At 41.1% G+C, this 16,404-nt stretch overlaps 1 protein-coding gene across 3 annotated transcripts in view; it reads left to right on the top strand.

Annotated features, from left to right (window-relative positions):
• The first annotated feature begins 954 nt into the window (after positions 1-954).
• Positions 955-16,404, top strand: part of LOC139378983 (inactive ubiquitin carboxyl-terminal hydrolase 53-like) — a 54,471-nt gene continuing 39,021 nt past the window's right edge. For 2 of the 3 annotated variants that reach the window (XM_071121655.1, XM_071121653.1), the window contains exon 1: positions 955-1,416. The gene's annotated coding sequence lies outside the window, so the exon portion shown is untranslated. The remainder of the gene's footprint in view (positions 1,417-16,404) is intronic. The other variant, XM_071121656.1, reaches the window with a different exon arrangement.

Raw genomic sequence — 16,404 nt, 5'->3', positions numbered from 1 at the left:
CAAGTGTCAGTCTGACCATGGTACTGTATGTTCACACTCAATTATTATTATACAGTATGTATGTATTTATTTTATTTGGACATAAGGTAGGGGAACTCCGAACTATAATAAAACTCAGTCTTCATATTTTGCGTCTTCTTAAAGCTGCAATTTGTAACTTTTGGACGACCTGACCAAATTCACATAGTAATGTTAGTTATAGATCTGTCATTCTTTTTGAAAGCAAGTCTAAGAAGATGTAGATCTGTTCTATATGTGTTATTTCTACGCTTCCATTCTTACGTTCGTTTTTTGTGTCTTTTACTTTCCAGTTTTGTACACCAGCTTCAAACAGCTGAAAATACAATATTTTTGGTAATGAAAAATATATTTCACAGCGGTTTAGGTGGTACAATGATCATCTACACTATTTGCTTGTTTTGACACATAAACAGAAATTTGGTGAACTATTAGAATTGTAGCAACCAGGAAATGATAATACAACTCAGTCTTAAATGATGATGAAGATATCCTTCCACTCACAGCTTTCAAAATACCTTTCCATATACCCCTCAAGAGATAAATCATATCAAACTGTGTAGAATTACAGGAAATGCGTTTCAAATGTAAAAATAAAAAAAATACTGTTCTTTGGACTCGTCCCACCAATATCTAGGCTACACCACAATTTCGCCCTTGTTATCCTTGTTTTAGGCCTAATTGTCGCCACATTGCTTGCGTTGGAAGGCTGTATGTAGCCGAAGCACCGCAGGCTATTAACCTGGACAAACGATGTAAAAATGCAGAGCCAACCGTTATGCTAAATTCGACTCCTTCCACACCTGCCGCCACAATATTCTCAAACTGCATCCTACCTGAGTGATTGGTGGCGGAAAGTTCACAAGAAAGTGCAGTGAAACTCCTCCCTTCGCTCGCAGAGAGTCGTGGCTGCTGCCAGTGCGAACGTGGTTCAGTAGGCTACAGTGGGCTGCAGTAAATACAGTGCCGCTCAAGAGGCGGGGTTTGACCTCGCAGCTCTGAAAACATCACTAATCCAGTATTTCAGGTGCCGAAGTGGATCATTGCTCACTACATCTGCGCATCAACAACTGCAAGAAACATACGACTCTAAAAAACGGAATAGCCTACAGCAAGTGAATGGGACGGATGGTGTCAAACATTGGAATTATACAGGAAGAAAGAGTCCGTAACAACGATAACAGCAAAGTTGTAACACGTGCTTTTAGTTATGTGGTTTAATTTATAACGAGCCCTCTGTATTTTTATTTTTTTTACCGCAACGACTGTTGGGACAGTATCATAGGCGTTGTCAATTTCTTCCCGAAACTCCTAGCTGTTTCTATTTCAAGAATTCAAACACATTTGGAAGAGCTGCAGATTCCCTACCTTGTGATATATTGGTATTTCTTTAAAACGGTGAGTGTTGTGTTCTTTTGGTTTAGGTAGGGTTGTTTGTTATTTTCTCTCTACAATTTCCACCATCAACGCGCATGAGGCGTAAATGTACCTGAATTACAGGTAAACTCAGTCGAAACGTATGAAATCGCTGGTGAACTTCCGATTTGTTAGCCTATTATAAATATATATATATATATATATATATGTGTGTGTGTCATTGGCCTATTCATGAACGAAACAAAAACGTCAAACTATTAGTAGTGCTTATATGACTGCATGAAACAAAAAGTAGCCTTCATGTTTTATTTATATATATATATATATATATATATACAAAAAATTGTGGAAGGGCCTGGCTTGACATATTTCCTCATTGTTCTTGCGACATTGTATCAACACACGAACAAAGACTCGTCTGTCACATAGCAGGTTGACACTGACAGCAATTCATAAAAGTTTACTTATTTAAATCCTCCCAAACCCATTTCCCATAAGCTATGCCATATTTTTGTGCCTGGTCAATCATGTTATATTGTTAAAAATCTCCAACAAATAGGCCAAAATACTTGTGTAATTGCAACCTATTGAACTTGGCAGGTTACTGCAGCCGTGGCCTGGTTTTATTCTCACATACACCTGAAAGATGCAGTGAAATGTAGTTTTTACAGGGTCAGCCATAGTATTATCACGCCACTGGTGCAAATTAGGGTTAAGTGCCTTGCTCAAGCGCACATCGACAATTTTATTTTTCCCCACCCAACTCGTGTCGGCTACTCGAACCAGAGACCTTTTGGTTACTGGCCCAACGCTCTTCTAGACTACCTGCAGCCCCCAAAAAACTGCTGCATTGGACATTTATCTCCAATATCCAATTATTTCTGGGTAACAATTACTATGATTGTTTTCAATTAAAATGGTCAAAAATGAACAAAAATTGCTTTTTTTTTAGCAGAGAGCAATTTCTCAAGCAAGAATTTTGGGAGGACTGTCACTGCTCAATAATCCCTCTGAGTGGGAGGGGAAAATGGAAAATTAGCAGAAATTGACAGAGCGGTTTGGAACTCTTTCTTATTGGTCTATTAACTTATTTAATTTCACCAGGCAGACACAAACTCCATCCCACCAAAACAGGCAGACATTTGAGTCTGTCTTTTCAACAGCTTTTACACTAAAAGGGCATTATCATTTTCAAAATGTCACAGTATTATTCCAACCTCGGTGTGGAAATATACTCTCACCGAACAGTTTTAGGTACACCACCCCATTTCAATTTTTTTTAATCGCTTCTACAGACCGTGAGTCACATGGCCATGGCTTGATATATAAAGCAGGCAGACAGGCATCAAGGCGTTCGGTTATGTTCGATTGAACGTTAGCATGGGCAAAACGAGTGACCTAAGCGACTTTGAGCGTGGTTTGATCGTTGGTGTCAGGCACACCGGATCTAGGATCTCAAAAACAGCTGCCTTCCTGGGCTTTTCATGGACAACAGTGTCTAGGGTTTCCGGAGAATGTTGTGACAAACAAAAAACATCCAGTCAGTGGCTGTCCTGTGGGGGAAAACAGCTCGTTGATGAGAAATTTTGAAGGAGAATGGCAAGAATTGTGCAAGCTAACAGGCGGCCCACAAACAGACAAATATTGCTGCAGTACAACAGTGGTGTGCAGAACAGCATATTGGAATGCACAACTCGTCGATCCTTGTCACGGATGGGCTATTGCAGCAAATGACCACACCGGGTTCCACTCCTATCAGCTAAAAACAAGAAGAGGCTCCCGTGGGTAAGCGATCTCCAACACTGCTATTGAGCAGTGGAAAAACATTGCCTAGTCCGACGAATCCCAGTTCCTGCTGCGTCATGCTGATGGCAGATTCAGGATTTGGCGTAAACAGTATGGGTCCATGGACTGTGGAATATTTCTGTCTTGTAGAATCCACACCCCAAATAATTCAGTCTGTTCTGTAGAGGGCTAGTTTTGTTAAGAACCGCAACGTTCAGTCTGAACATTAACACTCATTGCTCGCAGTACCGTTTTGGAAGCATAAGGACCTTTTCTTCATATCAGCGAGAAATAATTTTCTAAAGCGTAATTGAGACACCGCCTTTATAGGGTTAGGGTTAGTTTTCCCACATGGCCATGTCTCCATGTTACAGCCATAGCTGTGGGAAGTAGGGGTGCTGAGGGTGCTGCAGCACCCCCTGATAAATCACAATTTAAGAAAAAATGTAATTAATACAAAAACACAATTCCCACCAAATGAGTGCACTAGGCCTTTATTACTCCTTTATGAGTGGAGCAAAGAACTCCGTCAGCAGAGCAGGGAGAAATGTATTTCTAGAACCGTATATCACAATTGAGAATTGATTCATGTTTAGATGGAGTGTTTTATTTGGCTGTTTTGGCTGCCAGAGCCAGGCTAGCTCTAAAAAAATAAATAAAAGGTCCTTGGACTTTAAGGAGTAATGGTAGGCTCCTTAATACATCTTGGGCTAAGCTACTTAGGCATTTCCATTCATGAACATATCTGTTCTATAATGAACAAAAATATAAACGCAACATCTAAAGTGTTGGTATGCTTCATGAGCTGAAATAAAAGATCCCAGAAGTGTTCCATATGCACAACAAGCATATTTATTTCAATTTTTTTAAATCCCTGTTAGTGAGCATTTATCCTCTGCCAATATAATCCATCCACCTGACAGGTGTGGCATATCAAGCAGCTGATTAAACAGCATTATTTTAAATGATTTGTAATAATTTTTAATCCTTAGTTTACCAGGTAAGTTGACTGAGAACACGTTCTCATTTACAGCAACAACCTGGGGAATAGTTACAGGGGAGAGGAAGGGGGATGAATGAGCCAATTGGAAGCTGGAGATGATTAGATGGAAATTATGAATTTAGCCAGGGCAATGGGGTTAACACCCCTACTCTTACGATAAGTGCCATGGGATCTTAGTGACAACAGAGTCAGGTCACCCGTTTAACGTCCCATCCGAAAGACGGGACCCTACACAGGGCAATGTCCCCAATCACTGCCCTGAGGCATTGGGATATGGCCCTTCAATACCACTTCCAGCAGCATCTGGTCACCCATCCAGGGACCAACAAGGACCAACCCTGCTTACCTTCAGAGGCAAGCCAGCAGTGGGATGGATGGATGTATGGTGGTATGCTTCTGGCACAGGTGCACCTTGTGCTGGGGACCAAAGGACCTCCACATTTGGCTTCTTCACCTGCGGGACCATCTGAGACCAGCCACCCGGACAGCTGATGAAACTGAGGAGTATTTCTGTCTCTAATAAAGTACTTTTGTGGGGAAAAACACATTCTGATTGGCTGGGCCTGGCTCCCCAGTGGGTGGGGCCAATGCCCTCACAGGCCCACCCAAGTCTGCACTGATTTCTTTATATGAACTGTAACTTAGTAAAATCTTTGAAATTATTTATTTTATTTTTTTATATTTTTGTTCAATATATTTGTCATGATGACAACACTGCCAATATCACATTTCTGTACATGATTCACTTTTACAGAACTTTCAGCAAACATCTGAGTGATAAGCAGACAGTCAATTATTATTTTTTACCACATAGCTCAGTTCTTTTGAAATACTGTCTTTTTGTATGACCAGTGAGTACAGTTTGTACTCAACTCCCCAGTGAGTTTCACTGATGTGAGGCGAGTCTTCGACACCTTATTTTTTTCCTAAAGCCTTGCTAGCTAAATTAATACCTCATCCTATCCTCAAACATCAGGCTCTCTTTTTGTAATATATATTCCTCACAATCAAAGGCACAGAGCTCATTAAAAACCTGAGTTGTGTGTAAGGTATTACAAACCGAATGAAAATGATCTCATCAGAAACCAATGGTTTATTCTAGACTATATGATATTGTAGGCTACTTTTATATACATTATGTGAGTTTCTTTGAATTATTTAGAGGTGAGCGAGTGGTGTTCACTTAGAATAAAGCTCAATATGAACGTGTTATGACTGTAGCCTACTTATTCATCTATTTTGGGACAACAATGAGCCTTGATTGTGACAGGGTTAGATTCTCCCATTTGACAAAGCTCCAAATTCAGTTGAATTGATATGAATGATAATTTATGTTTTAGAATAAACTTCTTTCCATCACAATTAATATTGGAAAAAAGACTTCATTCAGAAATTATTCTCTATTTTACACAAACCGTATGCACTCCTCAGTATAACAACTCAACATTTTGATCTTTTTGTGACATTCGCTTTATTGTACACCACTAGATAATGTTATGCTGTTTTTAGCCCATGGATAATTTATCATGCCAAACCTTTTGGGGGATCGCTTCATTAGAACCAGTAAGGTAGCTTCGAGAAAAGAATAGAATGCTGAAGAACCAGCTTGTTTCTGTAGCAGCATGGCCCATGTTACACAATGTGTTTACTCAAGAAAATGAATGGGATATTTAAGGGAGGAGTTGTTTCAGAGGTTCATGGTTGTCTATGGAAGTTTGTGGGTGGGATGTTTTTGTGCTTCACTGGGATAGTCAAATCAAGTGCCATTTGGAAAAGAAAAAGTGCTATCTCAATGCAGTGCAGTTCACCAGTCAGTTCTCATAATCAGCACTATTTATGAGGTTTGATTTTATTATATCTGGCAGTATTGTAGTACGAGTCTGGTCTCGAGACCACATTGAGTGTGGCCTTGTCTCTGTGTCGGTACATTTGTACTCGGTCTTAGACAGTGAGGACTAGTAATTTCTTCCCAAGACCAGCTGAGTAAAAGAACTCAGAATTATCAGCATCCATTCAGTCAGCGCATAAAACTGCTTCACCAGGCCAAATATATATGCTCCTTTTTTGAAACATTATATTAACAGCCTTTATATCTATTGTAGACATGTTTGCATAGTGGAGAACCTATAGGCCTTCAGTGTGTGACAGGTTCCTGATTTTGAAAGGACAGCAACCGTAATACCAGCACACTCATGCAGGAGAGTGAAAATGTAAAAAATCTCTAGCAATTAATAAATAAAACATAGGTGGGCCGTTTGGCAAAATTAGTGTGCCCCACTTCACTGCATAGGGCCGGTGGAAAGGCGGCAGTCGCACACAGCATAATGTTAACGGATAAGCAGTCCATAAACTTGGTCATAATAAGCCAGTAGGTCCCAATCATAAGAATACAAAAACACAAACATTAAGCGTTTCCAAATCGATTCGGGATGCACCGTTTCAGTTTCAATGACTCAATATTCTGGACGAATGTACAGTGCCTTGCGAAAGTATTCGGCCCCCTTGAACTTTGCGACCTTTTGCCACATTTCAGGCTTCAAACATAAAGATATAAAACTGTATTTTTTTGTGAAGAATCAACAACAAGTGGGACACAATCATGAAGTGGAACGACATTTATTGGATATTTCAAACTCTTTTAACAAATCAAAAACTGAAAAATTGGGCGTGCAAAATTATTCAGCCCCTTTACTTTCAGTGCAGCAAACTCTCTCCAGAAGTTCAGTGAGGAATTCTGAATGATCCAATGTTGACCTAAATGACTAATGATGATAAATACAATCCACCTGTGTGTAATCAAGTCTCCGTATAAATGCACCTGCACTGTGATAGTCTCAGAGGTCCGTTAAAAGCGCAGAGAGCATCATGAAGAACAAGGAACACACCAGGCAGGTCCGAGATACTGTTGTGAAGAAGTTTAAAGCCGGATTTGGATACAAAAAGATTTCCCAAGCTTTAAACATCCCAAGGAGCACTGTGCAAGCGATAATATTGAAATGGAAGGAGTATCAGACCACTGCAAATCTACCAAGACCTGGCCGTCCCTCTAAACTTTCAGCTCATACAAGGAGAAGACTGATCAGAGATGCAGCCAAGAGGCCCATGATCACTCTGGATGAACTGCAGAGATCTACAGCTGAGGTGGGAGACTCTGTCCATAGGACAACAATCAGTCGTATATTGCACAAATCTGGCCTTCATGGAATAGTGGCAAGAAGAAAGACATTTCTTAAAGATATCCATAAAAAAAGTGTCGTTTAAAGTTTGCCACAAGCCACCTGGGAGACACACCAAACATGTGGAAGAAGGTGCTCTGGTCAGAGGAAACCAAAATTGAACTTTTTGGCAACAATGCAAAACGTTATGTTTGGCGTAAAAGCAACACAGCTGAACACACCATCCCCACTGTCAAACATTGTGGTGGCAGCATCATGGTTTGGGCCTGCTTTTCTTCAGCAGGGACAGGGAAGATGGTTAAAATTGATGGGAAGATGGATGGAGCCAAATACAGGACCATTCTGGAAGAAAACCTGATGGAGTCTGCAAAAGACCTGAGACTGGGACGGAGATTTGTCTTCCAACAAGACAATGATCCAAAACATAAAGCAAAATCTACAATGGAATGGTTCAAAAATAAACATATCCAGGTGTTAGAATGGCCAAGTCAAAGTCCAGACCTGAATCCAATCGAGAATCTGTGGAAATAACTGAAAACTGCTGTTCACAAATGCTCTCCATCCAACCTCACTGAGCTCGAGCTGTTTTGCAAGGAGGAATGGGAAAAAATGTCAGTCTCTCGATGTGTAAAACTGATAGTGACATACCCCAAGCGACTTACAGCTGTAAACGCAGCAAAAGGTGGCGCTACAAAGTATTAACTTAAGGGGGCTGAATAATTTTGCACGCCCAATTTTTCCGTTTTTGATTTGTTAAAAAAGTTTGAAATATCCAATAAATGTCGTTCCACTTCATGATTGTGTCCCACTTGTTGTTGATTCTTCACAAAAAAATACAGTTTTATATCTTTATGTTTGAAGCCTGAAATGTGGCAAAAGGTTGCAAAGTTCAAGGGGGCCGAATACTTTCGCAAGGCACTGTAACTAAGGCTGGGAATGTCAATGCAATCAAACTAGCAACGGCAATGCTAACAAGTCAGTCATAACATGGCTAATAGGCTAGCATGTCTATTTATGTAGTAAGCTAAAAACACGGAGCCTAACGTTTGCTAGCTAGGAGCATGTCCTGCCATTGGAGGAGTGGGTGTGTGACTGACTTTTTCCTCTCATTGGTTTTTGGTGGCTATACACAGTTAGTGATGCAGGTATCGTTTGGTTAGCTAGCAAGAACTTGAACGACTTACTGCTGACTAACCCCATTCCGTACAAATCTGCACAACCGCGGCATTCAAACGAGGCTGCAGTGAAAACTAATGGGATTGTAGCGACTGTGTTGGCATCAAAATCTGGGGTGTGAACTACGTTTCTATTCAAGCGTTGATTGACATGGTAATGGCCCAATTAGTATTGGAGAAAAGTTGAAAAAAACTGACCCCTCTGACGCTGTACCTTTAAATTGTGACATGTCATGATGTTTCGTACAGCACGCATAATGCAACTCCTTCTGTGTCGGACAGCTTCTCCACCAGGTGTAGCGCTTCTCTCACAGATTTTAAACAAGAAAGGGACAGGGTAAGGGGGGGATATCTAGTCAATTGTACAACTGAATGCATTCATTTTTTGCGTCATCACTGCAGCCATCATGACTCTCAAAAGCCACGACAACCGCCGTTTACTTCTGAAGATCACTTTAGCACCGCCCTAAAAACACGATTCAATTCGACACTAACCTTCAAATAGGTATGTAATGACACATTATATAAACTGCTTGTAGTGTTTATTTACATTTTAGAGGTGATAGATTGGACCGATCGGGTAAAAAAAAAAGAAGCTGTTTCCCCAAACAGCTTTCCCTATCACACAGTAGGTTTCGCTTCCTGACCTGTCATTTTTTAAAAAGACCAGACGGAGCTCATTGCTTTCTTAAATCATGCAGAGATGGGCAGCTAAAATAAGGTCAAGTGTACGTTACAGGGTGATGTACAAAAGTGCGTTAGCTAACTATAAACAGTTAGAATATCTCTTGTGTATGTAAATTCACTCTGGCCATCTACTCCAATTTCAGAGCACTCTCAAATCAAATGAAAGTTTATTTGTCACGTGGGCGGCGTACAACACCTTACACCTTACAGTGAAATGCTTACTTACAGGCTCTAACCAGGCTCTAACCAATAGTGCAAAAAAGGTATTAGGTGAACAATAGGTAACGAAATAAAACAACAGTAAAAAGACAGGCTATACAAGTAGCGAGGCTACATACAGACATTGGTTAGTCAGGCTGATGGAGGTATGAATGTATAGATAAAGTGACTATGTATATATGATAAACAGAGAGTAGCAGCAGCATAGAAAGAGGGGTTGGGGGGGGGCACACAATGCAAATTGTGATTACCTGTTCAGGTGTCTTATGGCTAGGGGGTAAAAACTGTTGAGAAGCCTTTTTGTCCTAAACTTGGCACTCCGGTACCGCTTGCCATGCGGTAGTAGAGAGAACAGTCTATGGCTGGGGTCTTTGACCATTTTTAGAGCCTTCCTCTGACACCGCCTGGTGTAGAGGTCCTGGATAGCAGGCAGCTTAGCCCCGGTGATGTACTGGGCCGTACGCATTACCCTCTGTAGGGCCTTGCGGTCAGAAGCCAAGCAGTTGCCGTACCAGGCAGTGATGCAACCAGTCAGAATGCTCTCGATGTTGCCGCTGTAGAACCTTTTGAGGATCTCAGGACCCAAGCCAAATCTTTTTAGTTTCCTGAGGGGGAATAGGCTTTGTCGTGCCCTCTTCACGACTGTCTTGGTGTGCCAGAGTGCAGAATAACTGATGAATTTACGAATGCGCAACACCTGCTGAATATGACCGGTGTCAGTAAATGTAGGCCAAAAAATATATAGTTAGTCAAGCACGCTCTAGAAAACATGTAAACAGCCTAACCAGTTCTGCCTTGGCAAGTAAAATGGTCAGTGAGGTGCTCTCTCATTTGTGTCTGGAAGTAGCTAGTTAGCAAGCTTGACAACTTTAGCTTGGTTGGTGCTTGGTTGGGACAAGCATGCATTGGCAGGTTAGCTGCAGAAAGACGAGGAGGTTATAATTCCCTATAGTTTCAGTGCAATTTTGACGGCCAACTAGCTGAAAAAGTTTGAGAGGGTTTATCTAATATTCCTTTGTTAGATTTTAGATAATCTTGCTCTGGCTAGCATTAGTTGTTGGTGTGCATAACTGAGGGAGAGAGAAACTACCTTTTTGATGATTGTTTGCTCAATAGACTAATGTTCCCAAATGTAAGAGGACTCCCGTAGTATTTACATATTTGCAGAAATTCATTCAGGTGTGTTTTGTTGCTTTTGGCGACTGCGTTCTAATGACCTAAAGTCGCGCTGTTGCAACTGCCTGTAAACACACACTCCAGTTCAAAGTGAATGATTGCTGGCCCGTGTGGCAAATGGCTTGTTTGTATAAAGGTCCACTGTAGCTCTGATATAACTATAGCACACTGGTCTGTGTAGACTCTGGTCCAGGACAAGACAGATGTTTATATGAACAGGGGTGTACAGTGGTTCCTCCTTTAAAAGTTGCAGCATAGTGCAGCTTGCATGTTGCTGCAGAATTATATGGCACGTTATTTAAGTGTGAACCACTGGTACCATTTAATGCTAGTTTGACCACCATCTTTGAGAAACATTTCATGGCCTTTACTAGAGAATGCAGGCACTCGGGAGACCGGGATTCAATTCCCTGACTGGGAGGAAGGAGTAGGCTGTTCTTAACTGATTCCATATGTGTTATTTCATAGTTGTGATGTCTTTATTATTCTACAATGTTGAAAATATTACAAATAAAAAAAAACTGGAATGAGTAAGTGTGTGCAAAATTTTGACTGGTACTTGCTTAATTCATTTGATTAATATTACTTACTGTGTTTCTATTCCAAGAAAAATGAAAAACTCTCTTGGTTTCCATTAGCATGGAACGGAAAATATGGCGATGTACAATGTGATGTTCGGGAGTACAGTACTGGGCTGTTTAGCTAAAGAATCCCTGTGTCGTGCGGGCAGGTCACATGGGAGACCGGGGTTTAATTAACCGACGGGGTGGAAGGAGTAGACTGTCCTTGTCAATAAGAATGTGTTCTTAACTGACTTGCCTAGTTAAATAAAGGTTACACTAAGAGCATAACATTTCTGCACCCTAATTTTCTAATTCTAGTCTAACCAATACCGAAACGGAGATTAAGTGAAAATAAAAATCTCATTGATTTGTCAAGACCAGTCCGCATGCTTGTCTCAGAGCTGTGCGAAACGGTGCCAAAATGTTGTAGGCTTTTGCTTCAAATCCTATTGCTTCTAACTTCAAGATGCTCTTTAAATAAATAAGACCTACGCCACTTTTAACAGCACATTACTCAACACTAGTGGGACTCATGTCACCTACAGTATATCGAAAAATATGACGACTCTCCTCCAATAATTACGTATAGAGGATTGGAGGATATCTCTGCAATTCAGTGATATTTATACCCATAGTAATTCATTATGGATCCATAACATCGGCATTTTGAAAGTATTTTATTAATGAAATCATAAAGATGCTATTATTAGTTACATTGTTTTAGTTTGAACGTGCAGACTGGTACTAAGAACAGAACCGTGGGAACGTTTCCCAAGCCATTATTAGTGCAATGCCCCTAAAATATTTTGGAGATTTAGTTTTTCAAATAATGTAAAATGAACATGGGGTGAGACTTTCTTGAACATGGGGTGAGACATTGTTACTAATTTGTAAATGAAGCCAGTTTGTTATTTAGAATTATTTCTGTTTTTAGAGGGAGAAAAAACAAAAACCTACAGTCATCTTATGGGTCTCCCAGTCGAGGCCGGCATGGGTATTGAACCAGCATCTGTATCAACACAGCTGTCTTAGACCGTTGCACCACTTAGGTACGGCACAATGTGACCAGTCGAGAGTGGCCTACAGTACTACAGTAAGAGCAAAATAAAATAATAATAACCTTAGTGTAACAACAGTAACAACAATTTTAGTAAATAATACTGAAGTCGTGTACAATTATCAGTTTCTATTTAGTTTTATGTCGCCCATTCATTGTCAGTCAGACACAGTAGGACCCAAAAACATAATCAGTGCTCTAACTCCCCCTTGTGCTGGTCTGGAGCAATGAAGTGGTGACTCAGGGTACCGTACTAAACCACAAATGACCTATAAGTCCCACTGCATAAGCTTGCAACTTCTTAAAGGAGGAACCACTGTATATGAACAGATTTGAATAAGATTTCATGTTGCTAAAATTCCACTTTAAATGCAACAATGTTTCAATACATGGGTTATTTTCAAAGAGATGTCTAACAACAGCAAGCGCACTGCAATAGAGAACACATTTTCACTCACCAGAGGATGATCATTTGAAACTTAATTTCTTGTTGAAAGTTATTCTTGAAAAGGGAGAGGCTAACAAATTAGCAACAACATCCTCTTTGATAACACCTGCTGCAAACTAGCCGACAACAAAGGCTAGCTAGACCGTGGGAAAAATACTGCTCGGTATTGCGCAGTGACCTGTTGGCCTTCGAAAGTAGACGTTTCCATATGATTTTGTAAAACAGTCCCACTCATTATGTCAGTGTGATTGGTTGATTCCACTGTCACTTGAACATTTTGCCCAAATACAGTTGGCAGAATGGCAGATGCCTTTTATCTAGCTTCTGATGTCCTAGCCAATGGCTGATTTTTAGCTAGCTAGATTGATCTCCCCAGAGACCAGTGTTGGATTGTAATTGTAATTATTATAATCATTATTTTATAAATCCCTTCTCTGAAGGCCCATTGTTCCCCACTGTGGTTAGTAATAATTTGTAGAGTGGCTCTATTTTCCTTCAGAATGCATTTTTTTCACTATTCGAATGTCTAAAGAATCCATATGCTGTTCTGAAATATGAACACAGAAGTACTGGACATTTAGGGTGGTGACTTGATCAAATTTACAATCATGGTCTTGAATTGGACTCGCATTTTTCTGGTCTTGATTTGGTCAAATCTTACAGGCATTAAAGGGCTCTGCCAGAGTGCACTAAAACCCTCTCATACACACACCCCGCTTGCAGAATCTCAATTAGCTGCTGGAACTGAATAAACTCATTAATCTGTTTTAAAATAAATGGAGGGTGGGGGTGGTGGGGGGAGTTGTTGGCCATGGCTCTAACATTTATTAGCAAGTCGTGGGAAGCAGCGAAACATTTAGGAAGTAGTCTGAACAGTCTAAGGGAGGAAGTTATATTTCAATCGGAGCCTTTAAAAAAATAAATACAGGATCTGTTTTTGGGAACATTTGACTTCTGTTCTCTCCCTATTCCACTCTCGCTGTGACCGAATGGGGGCTGTTCGTTGAGTGGCTCTCAGCGAGGTGTGCGAAACGTTGCCAAAATGACCTGTTCAGTTTCACAGGGTTCAAGTAGTGTCCACTTGCTGGAATGTTTCAGCAGGAAGTTCACACAGGAAACTTCTGCTTGCCTTGGAAAATTAAATACAAATATTTGGGTTGCGTACACATATTTGAAGATGTTATCGCAGGTGCAGCAAAATGCTTGTGTTTCTAGCTCCAACAGTGCAGCAATACCTTTTAATCTATCCATCAAAACAATTGAAGAAATTAAGAAACTTCCTAACAAGCAATGTCAGAGTTATTTATATCTAAATAAATAAATGGTGTGTGTGGACAGTATATTAATAGAAAAGGTGTGTACAGCTGTAGTTTTATAAGATTAACCTTGACTAGAATATAGAATGTGCCTTCGGAAAGTATTCAGACCCCTTGAATTTTTACAAATGTTATGTTACAGCCTTATTCTAAAGTTTATGAAATAAATAACAATTCTCAGCAATCTACACACAATAGCCCTTAATGGCGAAGCGAGAACATGTTTTTACCAAATGTAAATAAGGTATTTCTGTTTTCTATTTTTAATACAAGTATTCAGACCCTTTGCTATGAGACTTGAAATTGAACTCCGGTGAACCCTGTTTCCATTGATCATCCTTGAGATGTTTCTACAACTTGATTGGAGTTCACCTGTGGTAAATTCAATTGATTGGACATTATTTGTAAAGGCACACACCTGTCTATGAAAAGTCCCACATTTGACAGTGCATGTCACAGCAAAAACCAAGGAATTTTCCATTGAGTTCCGAGACAGGATTGTAATTGAGGCACAGATCTGGGGACGGGTACCAAAACATTTATGCAGCATTGAAGGTCCCAAAGAACGCAGTGCCCTCCATCATTCTTAAATGGAAGAAGTTTGGAACCACCAAGACTCTTCCAAGAGCTGGCTGTCCGCTAAACTGAATAATCGGGGAAGAAGGGTCTCCTCAGTAAAAGGCACATGACAGCCCACTTGGAGTTTGCCAAAAGACACCTAAACTCTCAATCCATGAGAAACGAGATTCTCTGATCTGATGCAACCAAGATAGAACTCTTTGGCCTGAATGCCAAGCATCACGTCTGGAGGAAATCTGGCACCATCCTTATGGTGATGCATGGTGGTGGCGGCATCATGCTGTGGAGATGTTTTTCAACGACAGGGACTGGGAGACTAGTCAGGATTGAGGTAAAGATGAATGGAGCAAAGTACAGAGAGATCCTTGATGAAAACCTGCTCCAGAGCGCTCAGGACCTCTGACTCAGGTGAAGGTTCACCTTCCAACAGGACAACAACCCTAAGCACACAGCCAAGACAATGCAAGAGTGGCTTCGGGACAAGTCTCTGAATGCCCTTGAGTGGCCCAGCCAAAGCCTGGATTTGAATCCGACCGAACATCTCTGGAGAGACCTGAAAATAGCTGTGCAACAAAGCTCCTCATCCAACCTGACAGAGCTTGAGATGATCTGCAGAGAATAATGGGAGAAACTCCCCCAATACAGGTGTGCCAAGCTTGTAGCGTCATACCCAAGAAGGCTCTAGGCTTTAGTCGCTGCCAAAGGTGCTTCAACAAAGCAGTGAGTAAATGGTGTGAATACTTAAAAAAAAAAAAAATTGTCTTAATGGGCTATTGTGTGTACATTGAGGGGGAAAAAACTATTTAAACTATTTTAGAAAAAGGCTTTAATGTAACAAAATGTGCAAAAAGCCAATGGGTCTGAATACTTTCCGAAGGCATTGTAAACCGTGTTCTATGACTATATACATATGGCAGCAGTCTAAGGTTCAGGGCAGGGTACTGGGCGGAGGCCTGCTAGTGGTGACTATTTAACAGTCTGATGGCCTGGAGATGGAAGCATTTTTTTGTTGTCTCTGAACTTTGATGCACCTGTACATCTCCGCCTTCTAGATGGTAGCGGGGTGAACAGGCTGTGGCTTGGGTGACTGAGGTCCTTGATGATGATCTTGGCCTTCCTGTGACACCGGGTACTGTGGATGTCATTGAGGGCAGGTAGTATGCCCCCAGTGACGTGTTGGGCTGACCGCACAACCCTGCGGTTGCGGACTGTGCAATTGCCGTAACAGGCAGTGATACAGCCCAACAGGATGGTCTCAATGGTGAGATTGTAGAAGTCCGTGAGGGTCTTAGGGGCCAAGCCAAATTTCATCAGCTTCCTGAGGTTGTAGATGTGCTGCTGTGCCTTCTTCACCACACTGTCTGTGTGAATGGACTGTTTCAGGTCGCCAGTGATGTGCACGCCGAGGAACTTGAAGCTATTCACCCTCTCCACTGCGGCCCGTGGATGGGGGGGGTCGTGCTCTGCGGTCTCCTGAAGCTCTTTCATTTTGTTGACGTTGAGTGAGCGATTATTTCCTGGCACCACTTTTGCTCCATTCTGCAGGGAATTCTCCAGTTTGTTTCTTTCTGTTATTTCAGGATTTTCATCAGAGGGGTGTTGTTTCATTTCCCCACAGCTGAGCCCAGTTTCCTCATGGTCAACTTGCATTTTTACATGGTCAAAAAGGATTGAGGATTTTATGTTTTATGAAGTTGTACTGCCAAGGCCTCTGCAGCAACATCTGGGGATTGTGACATACACAAGTGTTTTCGATTGAAACCAATTGAAGCAAAAATGTGTGTGGGAAGCAAAGTGAGGCAGGTTCTGACCGAGTGTGGGGGAC

This window comes from Oncorhynchus clarkii, chromosome 21 (assembly GCF_045791955.1).
Source record: "Oncorhynchus clarkii lewisi isolate Uvic-CL-2024 chromosome 21, UVic_Ocla_1.0, whole genome shotgun sequence".
NCBI classification, from domain to species: domain Eukaryota; kingdom Metazoa; phylum Chordata; class Actinopteri; order Salmoniformes; family Salmonidae; genus Oncorhynchus; species Oncorhynchus clarkii.
Note: the sequence above shows the minus strand (reverse complement) of the source record. Positions and strands in the feature narration are given on the sequence as shown.